The sequence below is a fragment of the Rattus norvegicus genome, chromosome 15 (assembly GCF_021556685.1).
Source record: "Rattus norvegicus strain SHRSP/BbbUtx chromosome 15, alternate assembly SHRSP_T2T, whole genome shotgun sequence".
In the NCBI taxonomy this organism is placed as follows: domain Eukaryota; kingdom Metazoa; phylum Chordata; class Mammalia; order Rodentia; family Muridae; genus Rattus; species Rattus norvegicus.
In genome coordinates, this window is record NC_141548.1 from 97,738,360 (window position 1) to 97,753,016 (window position 14,657).

Genomic DNA, 14,657 nt, shown 5'->3' on the forward strand with positions numbered 1-14,657 from the left:
TAAACATTAATGAACAGCAGCATGATCCAAATATCACCGTCAGGGAGAAGACATTCAGACTTGGCAGCGAGACAAGGAATATTCAATAACCTTTTGATCAGATGCACTTGAATCAGAACTAACAATGCTACACTGTGTTACTGCAACTGGGTGAGGAATCCAAGTCTTCCGTTCAAAACCCAACAAAACGCCTGTACATTTCAGTGATTGGGGTAATGTTCTGAAGTATCATGATGCAGGCTGATTGCAATTTGTCACCCGGACTTTCTAGTCCTTCTGTTTCCTGTGCTTTTTACAGAGCATTATGTGGGAAGCATTATGTTTTCATTTGTAACTATTGTCTGAGCAACGGAATGTATTATAATTAAGTTACACAGGCTTTTGAAGGGCCAGTATTCTAAAATGTAAATTGTTCACAATATGGTATAAGGGCATATTTGTTTGAAGTGAAAGAAAAAGAGCAGGTTGAAAATAGATTTTTTAATTAACTGGCCCAGGATCAGAGCACTTTTCAAATAAAAATACAATAGAGCATCTAATCAGATAGGTTATTTACCCAGAATAATTGAATCTATGCTCTTGGAAAGTCCTTTAGAAGAATGTGCATTGGCTGCAATGATTTTAGCTATCTAAGTGAGTTAACTGGCTGGAGTCCAGAACTAAGGTAATACGTAGTGTAGACAAAACTTCTGTAGGAACCACCTGCCTCATCTGGAGAACTGCACTGTCTAAGTCAGCATTGACACCCTGTCTCTGCTAATTGTTGCATTGGAAACAGGAGTATGCCGTGCCCAAGCCTCCCTACACAATGTCTTTATTGTATTGGATCAGAGTAGTGTATCTGCCTAGGACACCCTCCCATTAGAAAGTGGGCTGCTGGGGTTGGGGATTTAGCTCAGTGGTTGAGCGCTTGCCTAGCAAGCGCAAGGCCCTGAGTTCGGTCCCCAGCTCCAGAAAAAAAAAAAAAAGAGAGAAAAAAAGAGAGAAAAAAAAAAAGAAAGTGGGCTGCTTTTGACGACAGAGATCAAGGCTAAGGCACCTTTTGCCCCACCCCCGGCTAATTCCTAACTGACCTTCAACATACATCGGCTGATGAAAAATAGAAACAATGCAGAAGACTAAGAAGGGCTTAGCTCAATGCACTATTTATTCATGATCTGCATGGTATGCTGGCTACAAACGAGAGAAACCATAGGAATAGCTTAGTCATATAGAATGGATCATTTGAGAATGTTTAAGCCCTGGAAAGAGACGATAAACACCCAGGAAACATTAATAATCTAATAGGGAGGTTCGTCCTTTGCTCAGTCTGCTTTCTGCTTCTGTGATAAACACTGACAAAAAAGCAACTTGGGAGGAAAGGGTTTATTTCCTCTTAGAGGCTGCAGCCAACCATCCAAAAGATCCAAGGCAGAAATCCAAGGCAGAAGCTTGAAGCAAAACTTACAGAGGCGTGCTGCTTACAGACTCGGTCTGAGGCTTCCTCAGCCGCAGCTCTTACACAGCACAAGCCCACCTGCCCAGGCATGGTACTCAGTGGGCTAGGTTCTCCCCCAACAACAATCAACAAGAAAATTCCCTGCATACAGGCCCACAGGCCAATCGATTGAGGCGATTCTTCCTCTGTGGATCTGTCTTCGTAAATGTGCCAAGTTGGACCACCAAGATTGTTCATTATGATAAGTGCTGCAAATGAAGTTCAGGGAAATGAGGGATGGGTAGAGGCAGGACTAGAATATGCAAACAGCACCCCTGTGAAAGGCAGAGGAAAAGGGAAGCTACTCACAAGGAAGAAAGTGAGCATGTGTGTTACTCCCTTGAGAGGGAGGGTCCTGGGTATCCCCCTGCCCTGTCACATCGAGTCTCTGCAAGAGTAGTTACAGCCGCTTTCACTAAGGTCAGACAAGGCCGTTCCACTGGGGCATGGCTATCAGTCAGCTTTAGGGAGAGCCTCCCCTCCAGTTGTTGGGAGACCCACACAGAGACTGAGCTGTACTCCTGCTGCGTATGAGTCAGGGGCCTAACTCGGTCCACCCTGTGTTTGCTCTTTGGTTAGTGACTTGGTCTCTGAGAGTGCCCAGGGCTCCAGTCAGCTGACTCTGTTGGTCTTCCTGTGGAGTTAGTAGCCCCTCAGGACTTTGAATCCTTTCCCCATCTCTTCCATAAGAGTCCTTGGCCTCCATCCAGTGTTTACTGTGGGCATTTGCATCTGTTTCCTTCAGCTCCTGGTCAGAGGATCATCATGTTAGCAAGCGCAACAGAATATCAACAGGATTAGTGCCTGCCAGTGGGATGGGTCTCGAGTCAGGCAGCTATTGACTGGCCATTCCTTCAGTCTCTGATCCTTCTTTGTCTCCGTCTTTCTTTTAGATAGGGCAAATTTTGGGTCAAGTGTTTTATGGATGGTTGGTGTCCTTAAGTCTCCACTGGGGATCTGTCTGGCTACAGGAAGCAGCTTCTTCAGGTTCCAGACCCCAACTCTTAGGCATTTCAGCTAAGATTACCTGCATTGATTCCCTGGCGCCTCCACCATCCAAGGTCCCTGGGACTTCCTAGAGATCCCCTCCACTCCCGGCAGCTGCAGATTTCCATTCGTTCTTGTGGCTCTCTGGCCCTCTCTCATGTCTCTCCACACACCTGATCCTGCTCCCCAAATTCCCTCCCCCTCCCTTCTCTCGCCTAAATCCCTCCCTCCCTCTGCCTCCTGTGACTATTCCCCCTAAGTGTGATTCAAACATCCTTGTTTGGACCTTCCTTCTTGTTTAACTTCTTTAGGTCCATGAGGTATATCATGGGTGTCCTGTATTTTATGGATAGTAACTACTTAACAGTGAATACATACAATGCATATCCCTTTGGGTCTGGGTTATCCATTCAAGACATGTCCTAGTCCCATCCATTTGCCTGAAAAATTCATGATGTTCTTGTTTTCAATAGCTGAATAGTATTACAGTGTGTAAATGAACGGCGTTTTCTGTATCTATTCTTCAGTTAAGGGACCTCTCGGTTGTTTCCTGTTTCTAGCTATTAGGAATAAAACTGCTATGGACATATTGGAGCATCTTTTGGGTAGATACCTGGGAGTAGTCAATATAGCTGGGTCTTCAGGTAGAACTGTTTCCAATTTTCTGAGCAACGACCAAATTGATTTTCAGAACAGTTGTATAAGTTTGCACTCCCACCAGCAATGAAGGAATACTCCACTTTCTCCATATCCTCAACAGCATGTCTTGTCCTTTGACAGTTTTTTGGTTTGTGTTTGTTTTGTTTTGTTTTGTTTTGTTTTGTTTTGTTTTTATCTTAGCCAGTCTGATAGATGTAAGGTAGAATCTCAGGGTCGTTTTGATGTGTATTTCCCTGATGACCAAGGATGTTGAACATTTCTTTAAGTACTTCTTGGCTATTTGAGATTCTTCTGCTGAGAATTCGCTCTTAAATTCTGTATCCCATTTTTTAATTAGGTTATTCAGGTTGTTGGAGTCTAACTGCTTCTTAAATTTTTGCTGTTAGCTCTTTGTTAGATGTGTAATTGGTAAATGCCTTTTCCCAATTGGCAGGCAGCTGTTTTGTCCTATTGGCAGTGCTCTTTTTCTTACAGAAGCTTTTCAATTTCGTGAGGTCTCATTTATTAATTGTCGATCTTAGAACATGAACCATTGGTGTTCTGTTCACAAAATTGTCTCTGGTACCAATGCATTCAAGGCTATTTCCCACTTTCTCTTCTATTAGATTTAGTATATCTGGTTTTATGTTGAGGTTCATGATCCACGTAGACGTGAGTTATGTGCAGGGTGATAATATGGATCTATTTACATTTTGCTACATGCAGACCACCAGTTAGAGGAGTGCCATTTGTTGAACATGCTTTCTTTTTTTTTTTTTTCATTATATGGTTTTGCTTTCAAAAATCAAGTGCCCAGAGTAGTGTGGGATTATTTCTGGGTCTTTGGTTTGATTCTATGGACCAACCTGTCTGTTTCTATAGCAATGCCATGCAGTTTTCATCACTACTCCTCTGTAGTACAGCCTGAGGTGAGGGGTGGCGGTACCGCCAAAAGTTCATCTATTATACAGGATTGCTTTGCCTATCCCATCTAGTTTTTGCAAAGCCCACTTTTAGTGATATTTTGAATGCTTTAACCTCCTTTCTAGCCCACCACCCACCAGAAGTAGTAGAAAAGACAGTAGAAAAGGAAGTGAACCTGTTTAGAGATTGTTTTTTGGAGCAGGTCCCATCTGTGTTGTCAGGAAATCAGCAGTTCAGTTCTCGGGTCAGCAGTGGCAGCTCCATCCATTTGCCAACCAGATACACCAGCAGTCCAGGTCAGCAGTGTCCGATCAGCAGCAGTGGTGGCATGACCTAGCAGGGATAGCCAGGCCTCAGCTGAATTCACGTGAGTCAGCAGGAGGGTTAGGATCACCAGAAGTTCTTGGCTGGGCCTTTCTCAATGAGGTGAAGATCAGCAAAGACCAAGAAGCTTTGCACAGCTATAAGCAAGCCCCTCTCACAGTCCATTGAGTCATATTTATACTCCCTCCAAACATCGCGTGTCCTCCATGAGTCTTTGCTCACCACGTCCTTCCTTGGCATGTAAGTCTGACTTAGCAAAACTCCACGTGAGTCTATATCAGCTAACATCACCCTATCAATCGGCCAAGGTTCACAGAAGCTTTAAGAAGCCACAGCGTACCACCAGATGTTTTCTAGTGCATTTCTCTCTACAGGGTCCTGACCAATGGATCTCAACTACGCAATGTAAAGCAGACCAATACATGCATGTTGTTAGTGAAGAATCCTCAATCACATGTCCTTTCACATGTTTGCTTTAGCAAATCATCCTTTTACCTGTGTCCACTTCAGGAAGATACTCCTTCATATGCTTGCCCCAGCAAAACACATCTGACACAAGAGACTTTCCAACAAGCCTTTAAGTTTCCACTTCACTTCACTGGGTTTTTTGATTTTCCTTATAAAGATGAGGATTGCTCTTTCAATGTCTGTAACAAAAAAAAATGTGTTGCAATTTTGATGGGGATTGTATTAAAACTGTAAATTGCTTTTGTTAAGAAATCCATTTTCATTATGTTAATCCTGCTGATCCATGAATACAGGAGATCTTCTATCTTCTGTGCCTACTCTCCCTTTCTCTCCTTCATTTTTTAACCAACTGAGTCCACTCAGGGCAGCCAGTGTGTGCACGTAAGTATAAATCATCCACTAGAATGTGGGCAGCCTCTCAGGGCATCCAAAGAGCACTGTCTCTCCCTCTCCCAGCAGCCAGCAATTGTCAATAGCTTCTCAAATAGAGATGGGGTATCTGGAGACCTCTCCCATCCATACTGGAACTTGGGCTGGCTTGATCCTGCCCATGTGTTGCATATGCAGTCACAGCCCCTATGAGTTCAGATGGCCAGGGATCCTGTCCTATCTGGATAACAGTGTTTTGAAGCAATCATCTACAACCTCTGGCTCTTACAGTGTTTCTGCTGCATTTGCCACAATTCCTGAACCTTACAGAATGGGAGATATGATGTCCATGTCCCATTTAGGACAGAACACTCTAGTTTCTTCCTCTCTGAATTTTGACCAGGTAGGGAGTCTCTGTATTAATTAGCATCTACTGCAAAAAAAATAGGCATCTCTGATAAAGGAACAGAGCTCCGTTAATTTATAAAGATAAGTATTTAGAGGGAAGTTTACCACTGTGTCAAGTTAGCAGAAAAATAGCAATACATTCTCCTAGAGGACCTATTATCAGTCATGGGTTCTGGGCCCATTAATAATACCAGTCATGAGTTCTGTCTTACTGAGTGGACCATAAATCTAAGCAGTTGATTAGTCCCAAAATACTTTTGCCACAACTGCTCCACCGACCGTATCCTATCAGGTGAGTAGTCAAATGTAGCTTCCGTGACTCATAACTGGATATTAGCATTGATTACTTTTCTTCAAGGATGTAATGCATGGCACCTCTTGCCTGTGTGAATTTTATCCAACAGGGATGATGCTCCTTGGTCAGAACCAACTTGATTTCTTCATGGACAGTGACTCATATATATGGCACCTGCGGCAAAAGGATCTCTCCCACTCCTGGGCACACATTCAAGCAATCTACCCTTCTCTGCTGGGTCTGTAACACTTTATGTTCATTTAGACACAGGGTGACCTTTCTGAGGAAACCTTTGATTAGCGCCACAGCCTGCTCCCCAGTCAATGCGCAGCCCTGGATCTCTGTACTCTTTCCTGCCCCTCCATCGGCTGCCATCCTTTCTGTCAGCATGCTTACATGCTGAAATCCTCATCACTTCTGAACGAAGGCCTCCCCGTGTCCTTGCCTACGTTTTACCTTGCATTTGTAAGTGTCTCAATGAACAATGCCCCTTTTTCCAGGTGATCTGACCAAACTCCCTAGAGTCATCTTTGTATCGACCTTTCATTTTTCCCCTTTGCAAGGATCTCACCATCGTACCCTAACTCACGTACTAACCATAAGTGACCACTCCTCCTTACCCACTGGTCCAGGACAGGGACTCCCTACCTCCCTCCAACTACGTCCAAAGTCCTTGCTGGATATTACAGGGGCCTGAATTATCTAAGTTGCATCTATTTCCCAGCAAGCCCTCACAGCAGCTATTTCCTTTTTCTCTCTTTTTTCTTTTCTTTTTGTTTTGTCCCTCACTCTAGTTCTACCCATTCTCTTGAAACACACCAGACAGCTGCTTCTGACTCATAACCTTATACTACTTCCCTCTGGAGGAAATGTGTAGCTTCAGACAGACACACACCTCCTCCTCTTCATTCAGGTCACACTTCTATTTCATAGCGTTAAGTGCTATCTGGAACCTTATTTATACCTGCCATCTACGCTTTTTATATGTATATGTAAAATTTTTAAAAATAGGTACATTTTCACAAATCTGTATGTCATTCTTGTATGTGAATCTTCACATCATTCCAAATTTAGTGCACATGCCACTATATGCATAAAGGTAGCAAAACGCAAGCCTCTGCTGCTCATACAAGAAGAAGATAAAAATCTGTAGGCAAATAATGAAAATGCAAACAGCAACTGAAAACGTATATAAGGAGTGATTCAAAATGTCGTAAAAGACGAGAAAGGAGGGCAGGCAGATTACTGGCTGGTTAACTGAGTTTGCTGCATCGGCAGACAGAAAGCAACCTAATTACTAAGTTCTTGGAGACCTTAAAAGAAAATTTCAGGTTCTGGAGTCAAATCACTGGAGACACAAGACAAAAGGCTAAGAGAGGATGAGAATGTTTAATAATATATAAAGGTAAATTAAGGAAGAGATGACATGAGCAGTTTTGTTCCTTCTCTGCTCAGACTAATACTGAAATTTTTCTAATAAAGATTAAGATTAAAGAATAATAAAGATATTTGCAGTCTGCTTCTATTTGAAGCCAGGTGAACACTAGATTATCAAACGTAAAGTCACAAGTAGCATGTGCAGTCTTTCTGGGGAACCCTGATGACTGCACGTTCAGCTTTTAATGTTCTCTAACAACTTACATGTACAATAATTCAAAGACGAGCCTGGCTGGTGGGCGTTTTACTATGGGCAAGAATGTCTTGGACTCTCAGGTTCTCCATTGACTCCTCTGTCTTACAGGCATGTGAAAATTGGATGTCTACCCAAATTTAGTGAAGTAAAACTTTCATCACAAGTGTACCTAATTCCTGGAATTCTTTTTTGCAAGCGAGAGTTCTCTGTTGCCAGCGTGTTTTATGAAAATTTTAATCAGATCCCAGCCTGATTCCTTATAACATGGTGCCATCTAGAGATTAAAGCTGATGTTGCTGCAAGCTACATTCTCCTGAACCAGTTTCTAAACTGCAGCATTATATTTTATTGGGGATATGTTCAATAAGGCATTTTAAGTGTCTGTTATAGACTATTTATATGCAATGCACTTAAAATAAGTTAATGACTGCTTAAGTCAATAGGAGAATGCTTTGTTTCATGATATACTATGACATCAAAAGGTATATGAACACCCATTTAAGTTTCGTAATAAGGCATAATCAAACTTCTACAAAAAAGCAAGGCAGTTTTCTTCATATTTACAAAACATTTGTAAAGAACTTGAGTGTGACTCAGCACTTGGGCATCAGTTCCCTGACTTCTGCATACAGCGACACTCTAACCTGGTGGCTTGAAAATGACAGAAATGTCCTTTCACACAGTTCTGAACACAGAAATCTAAACTCAAGACGCCCGAAGGCCACATTCCCCCTAAAGGCTCTAGGGAAGATCCTTCCTCTTCATACCTCACCCTTTCTGGTGACGCAAGCAGTCTTCCTCTTTCCTGGATCTGGGCCTTACCTTATCACCTCAATCTCCTTCTCTTCTGTGCCTCACTGTGGCTGGATGGCTCCAGTCTGTATTTTTGCCTCTGCTCCTTTTGGGTATCTCTTCTCTGAGTCTTTCCTCTGAGTGTCTTGGTAGGACCATCGATGGACTGAGGCTCTTCCTGGAGAATTCATGATGACGTCTTAGCTTGCAGACCTTTGGTTGCATCTGTGAAGTCTCCTTTTGCCAAATAAGGCAACATTCTTTAGTTCCAGGAACGTAGTGTCCTCTTATCTTTTAGATGGTTATCACTCAATGTCTCACGTTCTGGTTCTTCTATACAAAAAGCAAAGTTTCGACTTCATTAATTTTGTCACACAATTGAAAGGAAAGCTTATAGGCACAGATGACTTGGTACAACTGAGATTTGGGTCTAGAAAAGTATGCATTGTGCTGAGCATCTCCTGTGTTTAGATAGCAACATCCTGGCCTCGATCCATCGAGTACCAACAGCAGCCCTTCCATTTCTGACTACTAGAGTCTTACAATGATGCTGATAAATATACCATGGTGTGCTGGGTGGTACAGTTATCCTCAGATACTAAAAGTGATCCTGATTATCATAAGCAAATGTTTTAAGATGAAATGATACAGGAGGTAAAAGTGGCAAAGGGTGATTTTAAAAGATTTGTGGAGGAAATAAAGTGAACAGATGTTTGAAGAAAAAGCTGTCTGCGGCATTGAGAAAGCGCTAACAGCCACAGGTGCTGGCTTTTGAGAGCCTTCTACACTTGTCCACACCAAATGCCACAGTTACATTGTTGAAACAGGAACTTGGTTAAAAACTGCTAGCTAAACTCAGAGCCAGGTCCTGCTACAGTGTAGCCATTGCAAGCAACTAGTGACTGGGAGAAGGTGCAGTCCTAGCGTGGAGTCAGATTGGAAATGTCAGCATACAGAACTTGAGAGTGATTGTGGTGCATGTGGAGAAATGTTGACGTGTCTTAGGTGTTAATGTGAGCTGAGGAAAGAAGGATAGAATGAAGAAAACACTAGAGAGGTCAGAAACACAAGCAAGAAAGAACGTCTAAGAAATGATTTAAATAGTCTTGTGAAGTAATGAGTTACGGTGGGCAGAGGAGAATTAAAAGGGATTTCAGCAAGAAGAAATAGATGTCAGCTTCTCGCCATTGAACTCAGAGAACATGAAGTGGGAGAAGCATAAAAGAAAACTTATAGGTAAGGATGACTCACAACAGGAAGTCCACAGAGGAATGAGGTAAAGGGTCAAAGGAAAAGTTATGTGTGCACATCATGAAATGGGAAAACACACTTTTTGATCAGTTTTATGTTCTTTTTCTTTTTCAAAATGTGATGATGGATAGAAAAGAAATTGAATTAATATGATTTAATTTGTAATTAAATTAAGTTGCTAGCTAAAAACTATTGCCATAGAAATTCACAAACTCCTCTGGGTCATTGAAAAGGTCATTTTGAAAACTGAAAAATAGAGGCTGTTCTTTCTCATCATTGACTCTTTTTTTAAACTGAACACACAGCCCACTGCACACCACCACATTGTTCATGTTTTGACTTGCAAGCAAATATTCTTCATGGAATAGCAATGTTCACAACCATACTTCAGATTGAGTTACTATAACAGCAAATAATTCTGAGAAAAGAGTTTGTTTAAAAATGAAAATTAAAAGTCTTTCAAGGTGGGCTTTTCTTATTGTTGCCAGTATTTTAAGCAAACTGCTTATTAATGACTTGAAAAGATAATTGTACAGTGACTTCAGGTGTGTTTTTCTCTTAATTTTCTATTTGGTAATCCTTGGACTGTCATCCTCTCAGTATTTTAGTTTTTATTACTAATTATTTTATTTCTTTACATCCCAAATGTTGCTCCCCTCTGGTCCCGTTCCCCCTTCTGGGAGTTTTTCCCTCTTCCCCTTCCCCTTCACCTCTGGGTAGGTCCCCGCAAGGTATACCCCACCCACCCTGGGGCATCAAATCTCTACAAGATTAGGCACATCCTCTCCACTGAGGCCAGACAAGGAAGTCCCTGATACGGATGTGCCTGGGGCCTTGGACCAGCCCATGAATGCTCTTTGTTTAGTGGCTGAGTCTCTGGGAGCTCCCAGGGATCCAGGTTAGTTGGCCCTGTGGGTTTTCCTCTGGAGGTGCCATCCCCTTCAGTTCCTTCAATCCTCCTTTTTCTAATCCATAGGGGTCACCCCCAACCTCAGACCAATGCTCCACTGCTTGGCTGTGAGCATCCACATCTGCCTCAGTCAGCTGCAGGTAGGCTCCTGTCTGCAAGCACAACATAACATCACTAATAGTGTCAAGGTTGGTACCTGTCCGTGGGATGGATCCCAAGTTGGGCCAGTCACAGGTCAACCATTTGTTCAGTCTCTGCTCCATTTTTGTCCCTGCATTTTTTTTTTTAGACAGGAACAATTTTGGGTTGAAAGATTTAAAGGTGAGTTGATGTCTCTATCCCTCGACTAGGGGCTGTGTCTAACTACAGGAGGTGGCCTATTTAGGTTCTATATCCTTTCTGTTGGGCATTTCGGCTGAGGTCATTCACACTGAGTCTTGAGAGCATCTCACATCCAAGGTCTTTGGGACTTTCTAGATGTTTCTCCCACCTCTCACCCCTGGCAGCTTCATGTTTCCATTCACTCGCCTGGCTCTCTGGGCTTCCCTCCCTCTCCTTTTCCCTCCCCTCTCCCAGCCAGTTCCTTCCCTCTAACTCTCAAGATTATTTTGTGTTTCTTTCTAAGTGGAATCGAAGTATCCTCACCTGGGCCTTCTTTCTTGTTTAACTTCTTACAGTTTGTGGGTTGAATCATGGGTATTCTGTACTTTTTGACTAATATTCACTTATCAGTGAGTACATATCATATATGTTCTTCTAGATTTGGGTAACTCACACAGGATATTTTCTAGTTCTGTCCATTTGCCTTCAAAAATGTTGTCCTTGTTTTTAATCGCTGAATAATATTCAATTGTGTAGATGAACCACATATTTTTATCCATTCTTTGCTTGAGGGACCTCTGGGCTGTTTTCAGATTATGGTTATTACAAATGAGCTTGCAATAAGCATAGTGAAGCACATGTCCTTGTGATATTGTAGAGCGTCTTTGGGTTATTTTCCCAGGAGCAGGATAGCTGCATCAGGTAGAATTATTTCCAACTTTCTGAGGAATTTGCCAAACTGATTTCCAGAGTGGTTGTACCAGTTTGCAATCCCACCAACAATGGAGGAGTGTTCCTCTTTCTCCACACCCTCACCAGCATCTGCTGTCCGTTGAGTTTCTGATTGGTGTGAGGTGGAATCTCAGAGTTGTTTTGATTTGCATTTCTCTGATGATTAAGGATGTTGAACATTTCTTTAAGTGCTTTAAGTGCATCTCTACTGTTGGAGATTCCTCTGTGAGAATTCTCTATCTCCATTTTTAATAGGATTGGAGTCTAACTCCTTGAATATATATATATATATATATATATATATATATATATATATATATGTGTGTGTGTGTGTGTGTGTGTGTGTAATAAAGGTCATATATGTGTCATAAAGGTTATATATATATATATATATATATATATATATATATATATCGGATGTAGGGTTAATGAAGAACTTTGTCCAACCTGTAGGCTGTCATTTTGTTCTATTGACAGTGTTCTATTTAAACTTTTCAGTTTCATGAGGTCCCATGTATCAATCATTGATCTTGGAGCTTGAGCCATTGGTGTTCTGGTCAGAAAAATTTCCCTGTGCCTATGTGTTCGAGGCTCCTCCCCATCTTCTCTTCTATTAGTTTCAGTATATCTGGTTTTATGTGGAAGTCCTTGATTCACTTGGACTTGAGCTTTGTACAAGGTGATAAATATGGATCAATTTGGATATTGAAGACTGCCAGTTAGTTCAACACCATATGTTAAAGATGCTTTCTTTTTTCCACTGTAAGATTTTGGCTTTGTCAAAGATCAAGTGACTATAGATGTGTGGGTTCATTTTGGGGGTCTTCAATTCTATCCCATTGGTCAGCTTGTCTGTCTCTGTACTGATACAAAGTGGTCTTTATGGTCTTTATCACTATTGCTCTGTAGTACAGCTCTAGGTCGGGGATAGTGAATCCTCTTGAATTTCTTTTATTGTTAAGAATAGTTTTGACTATCCTGAGTATTTTTGTTTTTTCATATGAACTCTTTCCATGTCTGTGAAGAATTGTGTTAGAATTTTCATGGAAACTTCATTGAGTCTGTAGATTGCTTTAGTTAGATGGCCATTTTTACTATGTCAGTCCTACTGATCCATGAGCATGGGAGATCTTTCCATCTCCTGAGATCCTCTTCCACTTCTTTCTTCAGGGACTTGAAGTTCTTGTCACACAGGTCTTTCGCTTGGTTAGAGTCACACAAAGATATTTTATATTATTTGTGACTATTCTGAAGGGTGTCGTTTCCCTAATTTCTTTCTCAGCCTGTTTATCCTTGAGTAGAGGAAGGCTACTGATTTGTTTGAGTTAATTTTATATCCAGCCACTTTGATGAAGTTGTTTATCAAGTGTAGGAACTGTCTGGTAGAATTTTTGGGGTCACTTATGCATACTACTATACCATGTGCAAGTAGTAATCTCTTGACTTCCTCCTTCCCAATTTGTATCCCTTCGATCTCCTTTTGTTGTCTAATTGCTCTGGCTAGAACTTCAAGTATTATATTGAACAGATAGGGAGAGAGAGGGCAGCCTTGTCTTGTTCCTGATTTCAGTGAGATTGCTTTAACTTTCTATTATTACAAGATACCATACATGTTTTTTGTAAGAGAAGAATACTGTATGGTTAATTAAAGAATGATTTCATTTCAAAAAATAATCACTGAACTAAAAGTGACTTAGTTAAAAGGAGAAACAACTCAAACTCCAAATATCCCTTAAGGAAAGTGGGTGTTTTGTTCTCCCACCAAAGTCATTGTCTCCTTTTGTGAGAAGGGCCAGCTCCAGATGTATCAACTGCAAACATTTTGTAACGATGTATTCATGGGGTAAGGTAACCTACAGCTTAACCTCCATTTTATCTTTGTAAAGCTGAGAGGAAGGACTGAACTTCTAATATTCTTACTACCACCAGGCATGGTGGCACACGTCTTTAATTTCAGTTCAGAGACTAAGGCAGGTAGATTTCTGAGTCTGAGGCCAACCTCGGCTACAGGGAGTTCCAGGGCAGCCTGGACTATACAGAGAAACTCAGTCTAGAAAACAACAAAGACAAACAAACAAACAAATGCTTTTCCTGGAGTCTTCCAGAAGTGTATGAAGATGATTTTAGTGGATCATATATGTCTCCTACATGGGTACAGTACATAGCTGGTATATCAATATGAAGGGGCTCTGTGGGCACCACTGAAATGCAAATAAGGCCAATCATTTCTAGTTCTGTGCACCCATTTTACTGGTTCACATGGTGTCCAGACACTTTTCACAATAACACTTGAATTGGTACAGTAAGTAAAACAGGGTGACCTCCCACTGTGAGGAAGTCTCATCCAAAATACTAGAGGATAGGCAAAAAACTAAAGACTGGGCAGGAAGGGATCTACTGTGCTGCCTGGCAGTCCCAAAGCTGAGAACATACCCCATCAGCTCTCCCCAGCCCTGTGCCCTTCAGATCTTAAAACATTTCAGCTTCCATTGTTGAGTGAAGCAATACAACCAAATAAACGACCTGCTGGTTCTGGTTCTCTCAAACCTGAGTTTGAGCTGATGACGTATTCAACCAGTCTCTGTTGTCATTTTCAATTACGTTTGGGGAGGCGTGTGAGATTTTTGAGGCACAGTATTATAGAAATAATCTGCACTTTTTGTAAACCCTAGTGTAGTTCCCTTTGATGATATGAAGATATTTATGAAATGAAAGTACCGTAAAGGAACCTTGTCCTTATGCTCAGGGTGAAAGACAAAATAAACAAATGAATATTGTAACAACTTAGGAACAGTATGCTTTCAATTGTACATAGACTCTGACCTGGTGGCACATATATATAATTCTAACCCTCAGGAGAGTGAGGCAGAGAAATCAGTGCGACTTTGAGGCCAGTAGAGGATAGCCAGGGCTATGAGAAAAGACCCTGTACCAAAACAAACCCCAAACTAAAACTGAACTGGCAATTTTCAAGAGCTTTCTGTTTCTGACTGTCGAGAACTTCAGAGATGGAGTAGATGTGTGGAAACGCATAGAGCTTACGAGAGAAAAAGAAACTTGGACTCATTCTGGCAGACTGCATGATACCAGGCAGATAGAAAGTGTCTCTTCTGTGCCATTGGATAGC

The 14,657-nt window shown here is 41.6% G+C and overlaps 1 long non-coding RNA gene across 1 annotated transcript; it reads right to left on the reverse strand.

Moving 5' to 3' along the window:
- Positions 1-1,129: 1,129 nt before the first annotated feature.
- Positions 1,130-4,355, reverse strand: LOC148001139 (uncharacterized). Its single transcript, XR_015639151.1, has 2 exons — positions 4,203-4,355; positions 1,130-1,686 (listed from the first exon to the last, which is right to left on the reverse strand). It is a non-coding gene; the product is annotated as an uncharacterized LOC148001139 (long non-coding RNA).
- Between the last annotated feature and the right edge of the window lie 10,302 nt (positions 4,356-14,657).